Consider the following 12,534-nt stretch of genomic DNA (forward strand, 5'->3'; position numbering starts at 1 on the left):
TTGTGTGTCAGGCACTGTGGATGGTACTAAATGTACAACAGTAAAGGGCAGGGTCTCTGGTTTCAGGAAGCCCACATTTTAATAAATATAAGATAGATAGGAAAACAAATACTATAAAGCTGTGATAACATTATGCATATGAGGCATAAAAAATAATCAGCCTCCATTTTCCTAAGGAAGTGAACCCTGAGCTAATATCAAAGTGAACCCTTCTTAAATATCAAAGAGGAATTTTTCAAGCTGAGATATGCCAGAAGGTTGTTGCAGGTGAAGAAAACTTGTGTAACTACATTAAAGCAAAAGTGTACATGCTGAGGCTAGACGAGATGATTAAAGTACAAGAGATACAAATGCTGCATGAGTGACAGATGTAAACTAGGTTGGAAAGGACTTAAGTTTTATTCTGAAAAACCTTGGGAACTTTGTAGAGTTTTAAGTGGGTTAAATATTTTTTGTAGCCATGGGGAGGATGGATTTCAGTAGGACAAGACTACAGACAGAGATCACTCAGGAGGTTGTTGAAAGGACTCAAGAGAGAAGGAATCGGTGTCTGAGCTGCAGTGGGGCATCCAAGAGGAAGATATGGAAGCACACTTGGAGACATATATGAGAAACATAGCAAATACTTGTTGAACAAGTGCACGAGTGAACGAAGGCGAGGATTCTACCTCCAGGATGGCAGCACCAGGAGCTCCATGAACACATTCCTGAGCAAAACAATCATAACTGGTGAAATTATTTTAAAAACTACAATTTAAAGTCTTTGGAAATGTCCCCAAAGATACACAGCAAATGCAAGAACATTTGCTTAAGGAAACCTGCTAGATCTCAGTAGGAACAGTGAGAGTGCTTGATACACGAGCCACAGCTCACCATCCCATCTCAGCATGACAGAAACTCCACTCTGCATGTATGTGGCCAGAAAGACAGGGCTCCCAGTCAAGGGCTACAGATCTCCTGGGGGGAGGAGGCCACATACACCAACATACAGAAGGAGAGAAAAGGAAGGAAATACATGAAGAAATAATGTTTGAAAACTTCCCATATTTGATAAAAAATATTAATCTAAATATCCAAGTAGCTCAACAAACTCCAAACAGAATAAATGCAATGCAAAGAGACACACACTGAGACACATCATAATAAAAAGATGAAGGTCAAGATGAAATGTTGAAAGTAGAAAGAGAAAAATGACTCAGTCTGTACAAGGGACCCCAGATAAGATTAACAGCTGACTTCTCATGAGAAACTGTGGAGTTCAAAAGCCAGTCAGATGATATATTCAAAGAGCTGAAAGAAAGAAAAAAAAATTGTCAACCAAGAATCTTATATCCAGCAAAATCGTCTTTCAAAATGGAAAGTAAAATTAAAATATTCATTCACAGATAAACAAAAACCAAGAGAATTGTTGCTGGCAGACCCACTTGATAAGAAATGTTGTTTAATCTGAATGCAAGTAATGCCTGGTAGTAACTCAATAAACACAAAGAAACAAGAACCAGTAAAGGGACTTTTGTAAATATAAAAGATAATATAAATGCATATTTCTTCTTTATTCTCTTATCTGATTTAAATTTCAATTGCATGAAACAGCATGTAAATGATTTTATTGTTGGTCCTATAGCATATAGAAATGTAATATATTTGACAATAATAGCACCAAGGAGGTGGGTGGGATCAAAGTTGTAAATAAGGAGGAAGGAAATGACACCAGATGCTAACTTGTATCCAAGGGAATAAATGAAGAGAACCAGAACTGTTAAATTACAAGGTTAATGTAACAAACCCTGCAAATATACATTTGCTCTCCTCTCTTCTCCCAGCTTCTATAAATGATATAAAATTGCATAAAGTAATAATTATAACAATATATTGTTGGGTTTGTAATATACATAAATGTCATACGTATAACAATGATAGCTTGAGAGGGAAAAAGGAGCTAGAGCTACAAAGGAATAACATTTTTATATCTCACTGGTATTAAATTAGTATAGATCTCAAGTAGATTCTGATAAGTTAAGACATATGTGGTGAGCTCCAGAGCCACCACTATGAAAATTAGTCAAGAAATATAGTGAAAAATCATTAAAGAAATTAAAATGTTACAAGAGAACAGTTTAACTTGATGCAAATGAAAGTAGTAATGGAGGAACAAAAATACTATAGACATATATAAAACAAAAGTAAAGTATCAGATATAAACCCAACTCTATCAATAATAACATTAAATGTGAGTGAATTAAATAATCCAATCAAAAAGCAAAGATTGTCAGACTAGATAAAGAAAACAAGACCCACTCTATGCTGTCTACAGGAGACATACTTTGATTTCACAGATAGAAATAGGTTGAATTAAAAGAATGGAAAAAAGATAAATCATTCAAAAACAACCTTAAGAAAGCTGGAATGGTATACTAACAATGGTATACTAGACAAACTAGACTTCAAAACAAAAAAAAGTTACTAGGGATAAAAGGGACATTTTGTAATGATCAAAGAGTTAATCTAGGGGCCGGCCCGGTGGCGCAAGCGGTTAAGTGCACGCGCTCCGCTGCGGCGGCCCAGGGTTCACTGGTTCGGATCCCGGGCGCGCACCGACGCACTGCTTGGCAAGCCATGCTGTGGCGGCGTCCCATATAAAGTGGAGAAAGATGGGCACAGATGTTAGCCCAGGGCCGTCTTCCTCAGCAAAAAAAGAGGAGGATTGGCGGATGTTAGCACAGGGCTGATCTCCTCACAAAAAAAAAAAAAAAGTTAATCTATCACTAAACAATAACAATAATAAACATATGTACCTACAGTAGATAAATTACTGACCTGCTAAAAATAACCATACCATAATTTCCACAACTTGGAAATGTTTTACATTACACAGCCAAGGAGATTTTGCAGGTGTGATTTAGTTAGGGATCTTGAGATAGAGAATATCTTGGATTACCCAATGCAATCACAAGGGTCTTTGTGAGTGAGAAGCAGGAGATTTGGAGTCAGACAGTGAGAGACTGGAAGATGTCATGCCACTGGCTTTGAAGATGGAGGTTGATGCCATGAGAGAAGGAATGCAGGAAGTGTCTATAAACTAGAAAATGTAATGAAACTGATTCTCCCCTAGAGTCTGCAGAAAAAACACAACCCTGCCAGCAACTGGATGTTAGGACTTTTGGTCTCAATAACTAAGATAATATATTTGCATTGTTTTAAAACTCTGAGTTTCTGGTAATGTGTTACAGCAGCAATAGGAAACTAATATAGATTTTGATACCAGAAGTGGAGAACTACTGTAAGAAATACTGGCTTTGAAATTGGGAAGCGGGCAGAGGAAGGAAAAATTTTATAGAACATCATAGAAAAGGGCTAGATTGCTTGAGGAGACGATTAATAGAACTACAGAAGTTAAAGACTCTACTGGTAAGGACTCAGAAGGCAGTGAGTAGCATGGGAGAGGAAGCATATATCACCTTAGAGAATAACTAAATCACCATAAACTGATTGTAGGTGGAAATATGCACATTAGAAATGATCCTGACGAGGGCTCAGAAGGAAGTGAGGAGAATGGTAGCAGAAAACTGTACAGCACTAGAGAATAACTAAATCTTCATAAACAGACTGTAGAAGAAATGTGGACATTCAAAGCATAGCTGGTGAGGGCTCAGGTGGAAATGGGGAACACGTTATTGGAAACTGGAAGAAAGGAAAACCTTGTAATACAGTGGCAGAGAGCTGAGCTGAATTGTGTCCTACAGTTACATGGGAAGCAGACTTGTAGGTGATGAACTTGAGTATTCACCTTAGGAGATTTCCAAAAAAAGCATGGAAGATGCAGCTGGTTTTCTCTTGCTACTTAGAGTAAAATGTGCAAAAACAAACAAACAAACAAAAAAGATAGATCACTATTTGGCAAAAAGGAACCAGGATTTAATGATTTGGGAAATTTTCAACCCATTCAGATTGCAAAAGACTCTAAAATTTGCAGATTCACAATTAGGAAAGTGTGCTATGGAGAGAATGTCAAGGGTGTGGCTGAACAACGCTCCAATATAGGCCTAAAGCAAGGTTAACACGAAGGAAGCCATATTGTAACTTAGAATAACCTCTAACCAACCCTCCCAGCTGTATATGGTTTAACATACACATAGCCTAGGTGATAAAGAGCTACTCTCCAGGAAATATACACACTCTGCAGATTATAATCCTGGCTGATGCATTGTGATACATGACAACTTTGTTCTGTTGAGCTTCTTAGGAATATGGTGACCTCCTCAGAGAAGAACATCTATGCTGCCATCCACCATGATGACAACTGAAAAACCTGGTGTGGCGCCTCTGGTCGCTGATGCCAGACGGTCAACATACCTGAGCCCCTCCTTCATAGCCCACTAGCCCTATATAATGGCTTGAACTGGGTGCTTGTTTAAGATGGTCTTTGGGACATGAGTCCACCATCTTCCAATTTTGCTGGCTAATCTAATAAATCCCTTTCTCGACCACCGACTTATCTTGCAATTGATTGACGTTAGTTTTGTGGTGAGCAGAATGACCCCTTGCTTGGTTACACTTCTGCTAGTGCCTCAAAAGGATGAAAATGTCAGAGTATTCAATTTCACAGACAGGTCTTTGAAGCGATGAAGTGTGTGACTCATGGATCTCGTCATCCATCTCAGCAGAAACTGAAGATAGAGATGGGGTTATCAGGAAAGTTCTGTACAGGAAGGTCTGTATAAAAAAGTGCATTTATGTAACATTCACAGGAGACACACAAGGTCCTCAAAGATGTTACACCTGTGAAAAACTGAGGGCTTGGACTAAAAAGAACAGAGAGAAGATGAATAAAAGAAGGCTTTCAGACTTCCAACATCCACAATCAGAAAAGAGGCTGATAAAACTACTCAGCTGAAACACATGAAGGCAGCCTTTAGGAACTAGAAAAGGCAACAAAATAAATTTTGCTTCAGGACCTCCAGAGGAAACGCAGCCCTGCTGACACTTTAATTTTATGACTTTTGATTTGCAAAACTGTAAGATAGTAAATTAACACTGTTTTAAGGCATTAAGTGTTTGGTAATTTGTAGCAGCAATATAGGAAGCTAATACAGCGTCTACAATGTTGCTGCAAAACACACAAAGCAAAAATTGACAAAACTGAAGGTAGAACTAGACAATTCAACAGTAATAATTGGAAACTTCAATACTTCACTTTAAATATGAACAGAACTACAAGACAGAAGGTTAGTAAGGCAGTAGAAATTTTGAACCACACTATAAACCAACAAGATCTAACAGACATCTAAAAAACACTTGACCCAGCAACAGCAGAGTAGACATTCTTCTCAAGTGCACATGGAACATACTCTAGAAGAGACCATATGCTAGGCCATACAACAAGTGTGATGTTGTGATATAATAAGAAATGTATATTTGGTCTTTGTCCTTGGTTCCTGGCACAGAGCTTCTAAAATCTTTGTAATTTCCAAACTGGTAACAGTAACAGGAGCATATTTTGTTATAATATTCCGTTTTTATCCCCAGCTCCTGGTTAGCTCCAGACTGATAAAAGTGAAAGCAGCACCTTTTGTTATTCATACAAAGCCCCTTTCCAGCACCTCTGAGTTTCTGTTAATGAGGTGACTTCTGGAAAGCCCTAAGGATGGGGGCCTGGTTGCCAGGGAAACTAATTATGTGATTAAAGAGTTGGGACTTTCAGGTCCACCCTCAACCTCTGGGGAGGGGAGAGGAGCTGGAGATTGAGTGAATCACCAATGTCCAATGATGTAATGAATTATGGGTATATAATGGAGCCTCAACAAAAACCCTAAATGAAGACATTCAGAGAGCTCCTGGATTGCTAACACATAGAAGTTCTGAGAGGGTGATTTGCCTGCCATGGAAGCTCCATGCCCCTTCCCTCCTTTTCCCTATGCAACTCTTGATCTGGTTACATTCTCAGTAAAAATCCTGTATCATAAACTGGTAAATATAAGTAAGTATTTCCCTGAGTTCTGTGAGCTGTTTCAGCAAATTATTGACCCCAAGAAGGGAGTTGTGGAATCCCCAATTTATAGCCAGTCAGTCAGAAGTACAGGTGACAACCTGGAACTTGTGATTGGCATCTGAAGTCAAGGCAACTGAGCCCTTAACCTATGGAGTCTGTATCAACTCCATGCAGTTACTGTCAAAATTGAGTTAACTTGTAGTACAACCAGTTAGTGTCCTCCAAGAATTGGAGAATTGCTTGGTGTAAAACCCCACACACCTTTGGCTTCAGAAGTGTTGTTGTGAGTAGAGAGAAACAGGAAATTTTCCTTTTTTGTTTTTGGTGTGGATGATTGGCCCTGACCTAACATTTGTTGCCAATCTTCCTCTTTTTGCTTGAGGAAGATTATTGCTGACTAACATCTGTGCTAATCTTCCTCTATTTTGTATATGGGACACCGCCACAGTATGGCTTAATGAGCAGTGTGTAGGTCTGCGCCCAGGATGCAAACCCCAGGTGGCCAAAGAAGAGCACGGAAATTAGGCCACCGAGCTGGACCCAAGAAGTTTTCCTTTTAACAAGCCTCAATAAGCTTAAAAGGATTGAAATTATAGAAAGTGTCATCTCCAACAAAAATGGAATTATACTAGAAATCAATCACAAAAGAAAATTTGGAAATTCACAAATATGTGAAAATTAAACAACCTACTCCTAACTGAGCAATGGATCAAAGAAAAAAATCACAGGGGAAATTTAAAATATTTTGAAATAAGTAAAAATGAAGACACAACCTAAAACAACTTATGAGACTCAGCAAAAGCAGTGCACATAGGGAAATTCATAGCTACTCTTAAAAAAGAAAAAGGAGGGGCTGGCCCCGTGGCATAGTGGTTAAGTGTGTGTGCTCTACTGCTGGCGGCCTGGGTTCGGATACTGGGCGTGCACTGATGCACCGCTTGTCAGGCCGTGCTGTGGCGGCATCCCATATAAAGTGGGGGAAGATAGGCACAGATGTTAGCCCAGTGCCAGTCTTCCTCAGCAAAAAGAGGAGGATTGGCATGGATGTTTAGCTCAGGGCTAATCTTCCTTACAGAAAAAAAAGAAAAAAGATCTCAAATCAGTAACCTAACCTTCCAACTGGACAAAGTAGACCAAACTAAACCTAAAACATGCAGAGGGAGGAAGTAACAAGTATTAGGATGGAAATAAATGAAATAGAGAATAGAAAAACAATAGAGAAAAATCAGTGAATCCAAAGGTTTGTTCTTCGAAAATATCAGGAAAATCAAGAAACCTGTAGCTAGACTGACCAAGAAAAGAAAAGCCTTAAATTGCTAAAATCATGAATGAAAATGGAAACGGATCTAGAAAACTTACAAGAATAAAAACGATAACAAGAGGATACTATGTACATGTGATATAAGCTAATTAGACCACTCAGATGAAATGACCAAATACCTATAAAGACACAAACTACAAAAACTTATTCAAGAAGAAATAGAAAATTTGAATAATCCTATAACAAGCAAAAAGATTAAATTAGTAATAAAAAAAACTACCTACAAAGAAAAACTCAGGCCTAGATGACATCTACCAAACATTTAAAGAAGAATTAATACCAATTCTTCACAAACTCTTCCAAAAAATAAAAGAGAGAGGACTACTACTCAACTTCTTCCTAAGACCAGTATTATCCTAACATCAAAACCAGGCAAAGACATCACAAAAAAGAAAACCACAGATCAATATTTCTTATGAATATAGATGCAAAAGTTCACAGAAAAAAGTACTAGAAAACTGAATCAGGCAACGTATAAGAAAAATTATATGCCACAACCAAGTGGGATCAATTCTAGGAATGCAAGATTAGTTCAACATCTGAAAATTAATTAATGTCATACATCATACCAATAAAATAGAATAAAAAATAAAAACCACGTTATCATTGCAATAGATGCAGAAAAAGCATTGGACAAAATCCAACATTCTTTCATGATTAAAAAAAAAAAAACTCAGAAAACTGGGAATAGAAAGAAATGACCTCAGCGTCATAAAAGGCATCCAGGAAAACCCCAGAGCTGACAGCTTCCTTGATGGTGAAAGTGGATGCTTACCCTCTAGGACCAGGAGCAAGACATGGGCGTCTGCTACATCACTCCCATTTTTGTACTAGAGATTACAGCCAGGGTGATCAAACAACACTTTTAGTGGTTTCCTAGGCCTGCAGAGATGGCAGGGGGTGGGGAAGGGAGATGATAGCTAAAGAGTATGGGGTTTCTTTTTGTAGTGAGGAAAATGTTCTAAAATTGACTGTGGTGATGGTCACACAATTCTTTGAGTGTACTAAAAACAATTGAGTCACACACTTTAAATGGGTGAATTGTATGAATTATATCTCAATAAAACTGTTTAAAAGTGCATATGAATCCTCATAGATTTAAATGATAACCTAGCCAAAGCTAAGTCATTTAATGCTATTCATTTAATTCTATTCCCATAAAGGATGTAGATCAAAACACTAAAATAAACAGATGGTTAGATGCACCCCTTGCTAATTACCTCTTAATATGGCAGGCTTCTGTTTCCCTCGCGTTCTGATCTTACATAGTGAGAGGGCACATGTGTGCCTGCTGGGGGTGCGTGGTGGAGGGTACAAGATGATTGGGGATTCGTGTTCCACAGCAAGCCACAGAACAACTGGCCCTGTGGGATGGTGGCAGGCCCAGACACTGGGGCTTGTTTCCTAGGTGTTAGTATTTGTTACAACTTTCAATAAGGTATCTTCTTGTTTTAAGAGCTACTGTCTTCTCACTTAAAGAGGTTTCACAGAAGGACAAAGTGTACAAATGGACACTCTTGCTGTCTGTATGGATTCCACACTCACCAGAATAGGCTGGCTTGGAAAACAGGCCGATGCAGGTTCCTCCATGGCTGCAGAGTTGTCCTGCTGACCCAACTCCTGATGTGCAGACAGCCGGTGGATTGCTAGAAAATGCAGTGACTTCTGCCTCTGATTCCCCTTTTATGGAGGAAGGAAGTGGATAAATCAATCAGTGGATAATCCAGAGGAGACATCCTGTCTCTTATCAATGGGATTTGAGAGATTCCTAAAGCTTTATACCTAAACACAAAAATGTCGGGTAATTGACACTGTTAGATACTGTTGATAGATGAAAAAATTTACTACAATTGTGTGGGGAAGTGGTATTTGCAGTTTCTATTTCCTTTTTCTTCCACTATGGATACCTTCTGTAAAAATAGGAATGGAAGTTTATATGTACAAAAATGTCCATACAACTTATGTTTTAATAGGAAAAATAGAGACTGTGTAAAAGTTTAACAATAAAAGAATGTCCAAAATATTTATTAACACGTCTCTAGAATATATCACACGTCTCATGTAATTACTCTTTCCCTTCCCTTTAACCTAAATAATTAATGTTCCTTTACTCTCTTTACTTCACTGATGTTGATTTAACTCTTTTATTATTCTATTATTTCCTCTATAAACTTATTACTTGAAATCATATAGAAGTCTTTGTTTAATTGCACTAATGGTTAAATCCTGAATCCTTAATACAGTCTAATACAAATAATTACTTTTACCACCTCCCCCAAATGCTAATACCTTCAACAGTTTCAATTCTATTTTTAAGCTTCCTGACATTTGTATTACTGTTTTTATGCATTTTATACTACATATATTTTAAACTCCATGAGAGATTTCTAGAATTACTTCACAAAATAAAATTCATTTATATTTATTTATAAATTATAAATTATCCTTTCTTTTCCTCTTCAGTCCTTTCTGCATTCCTGGTTTTCAACCTGGGATTATATTCCTTTTGGTGTGATAACTCACTCCAGTATTTTATCTAATTCAAGGCTACTAACAATGAAAAGTTTCACTGTAAGTTTTTCTAGAACTTCTTTATTTGGGGCACTATTGCTGCTGGGTGTAGAATTCTGGTTTGACGTGAGATTTCATTTAGCATTTTAAAAATGCGGCTCTGTTGATGTCTATCTTATTTTCTTTATGGTTAGAAATCACCAATTGGCCTTTTTCTTGCTTATTTGGCCTCTATAATCCCTAAAATCCTTTACATTAACTTTGGCTTTTAGGCCATAGTTTAGTTCATTAATATTTCATGTGTAGTCACTCTGCCTAGGGAATGTTGAATTAATTGAATCTGTGGATTGATGTCTTTCATCAACTTGGAACATGCTTGTGTATTTTCACTTCTGATATCAATTCCTCTCCACATTCTCACTACTCCCCTTTTAATCACATCCCATGTGTATGCTAATTCTACCCTGAATTTTCCAATGTCATTGACCCTGTGGTTTTCTTGGAAGATTTGCTCTTGAACAGTCTTCCGTTTTAGTAAACCAGCCTTTTGCTTGAATCAAATCCTTCTTAATTACTTAATTTTTTAATTTCATTTCTAACATAAACACAATATACAGCTTTAATTTTTTAAAAAAGAGCTAGCAGAGCAGTTTGACAATAAGGAGAAAATGATTTCCTTTTGATACAATAAAGCTAAAATAGGTAGGAGAAAATTATAAATTGGATCATATTAAGTTATATGAGGAGCCAGTATTCATTGAAATTCAACAGTAAGACCGAGGGAGCATAAAACCTGAGTATCTTGTTCTTTGTACTGATGTGGACTTCCTTTAGAAACGATAATATTTAGATTTCTTGGGTTAAATAAAAATGTTATAAAATCCAGTTTCATCTGTTTGTATTTACTTTCTTTAACATGTGTTCTGGAAAATTTAAATGACATAGGTCATGTTGTGATATCTCTGTAGGTCTTGGTTGGATAGAGGCATGATGTGATGGTTAATTTTAGGTGTCAACTTGACGAGACTCAGGAGTGCCCAGATAGACTGTGAAGCATTATTTCTGGGTGTGCTTGTGAGGATGTTTCTGGAAGAGATTAGCATTTGACTCCATAGTCTACATAAACAAACCCACCATCACTAGTGTGGGGGGGCATCATCTGATCTGTTGAGGGCTCAATAGAACAAAAAGCAAAGAAAGGCTGAATCCACTGTCTCTTCCTGACTTGGGATGTCCTTCTTTTCCTGCAGTTGGACATCAGAGGTCCTGGTTGTCAGGCCTTCGGACTTTGACTGAATTATATCACTGGTTTTTCTTGTTCTCCAGCTTGCAGATGGCAGATTGTGGGACTTCTCAACCTCCATAACCTTGCGAGCCAATTCCTACAATAAATCTCCACTTCTATATGTTTATATATATTCTACGGTTCTATTTCTCTAGAGAATCCTGACTAATACACATGGATAACAAAGTGCGTATTAAGTGAACATGGAGGAAATTTCCCAAGGCATAGGAGGCTCCCCCAAGCCCCAGGAGGAAGCAACTCATCCCATCCAGGCAGCAGGCATGAGCATGTTCACACACACACACACACACACACACACACACAAACCCGAGTAATTTGAAAATGTGCTCAAGCTCAAATTCTCACTCTCTGCCTTATTGTTCATCACAGCAGTGATTTCTACATGGCACGTTATACATCTTTTGCCATTTATTATCTATTTCCTCCCACTAAGACTAAATCACGCAGGCACAGTCAGTCTGTTTAGTTATTTTGTAGATCACAGGTTTTATACCAGAGCTTTGCATGTAGTAAATGCTCTAAAAATAGAATGACCAAATAGTTTTCCCTCCAAACTGGAACATATCAGGGAATGAAAAGGGTAGTGCTAATAATTATGATAAGACAACAGAAGAAATATGTGGTGAAGACAGAAATAGAGGTTTTAAAATTAAGATGAACTAATCACTTTTGCATTTTAAACAGATCATTGTGACTAGAATCTCATGATTAGATTACGAGGAGAAAGGATTTGGAATCTTAAGCTACTCTTGTTAATTTATTGCAGTGTACCACTCTAAATGTGGTATCTTTGCACAAGAGTAGTTAAGTCGAGGGGCCAGCCCCGTGGCTTAGCGGTTAGGTGCTGGCACTCTGCTGCTGGTGGCTGGGGTTCGGATCCTGGGTGCACACCAATGTACCGCTCTTCTGGCCATGCTGAGGCCGTGTCCCACATACAGCAACTAGAAGGTTGTGCAACTATGACATACAACTATCTGCTGGGGCTTTGAGGAAAAAAACGAGGAGGAGTGGCAATAGATGTCAGCTCAGAGCCGGTCTTCCTCAGCAAAAAGAGGAGGATTAGCATGGATGATAGCTCAGGGATGATCTTTTTCGGAAAAAATAAAAAAACAGTAGTTACGTGGATGGATTTAAAATATTTCATGAAGAAATGTTTTAGTGTTTGAATTTTACATGTATATAAATATAAAATATATATTGTACACATAACATATGTGAGCCCTTTTTGTGTACAAAGCCATATGTGAACACTATAGTGGGAAAGGTTGGAAAATCCATATTAATCTTGTCTTTATGGAATATCTAATTTAGTGAGAAAGAATTAAATCCTGAAAGAAATAGATAACAATGCACATATAACTAAAATAGAAACAAAATCAACAAAGAGGTAAAATGGGGTTTTGTAAT

Source organism: Diceros bicornis (genome assembly GCF_020826845.1).
Source record: "Diceros bicornis minor isolate mBicDic1 chromosome 3 unlocalized genomic scaffold, mDicBic1.mat.cur SUPER_3_unloc_2, whole genome shotgun sequence".
In the NCBI taxonomy this organism is placed as follows: domain Eukaryota; kingdom Metazoa; phylum Chordata; class Mammalia; order Perissodactyla; family Rhinocerotidae; genus Diceros; species Diceros bicornis.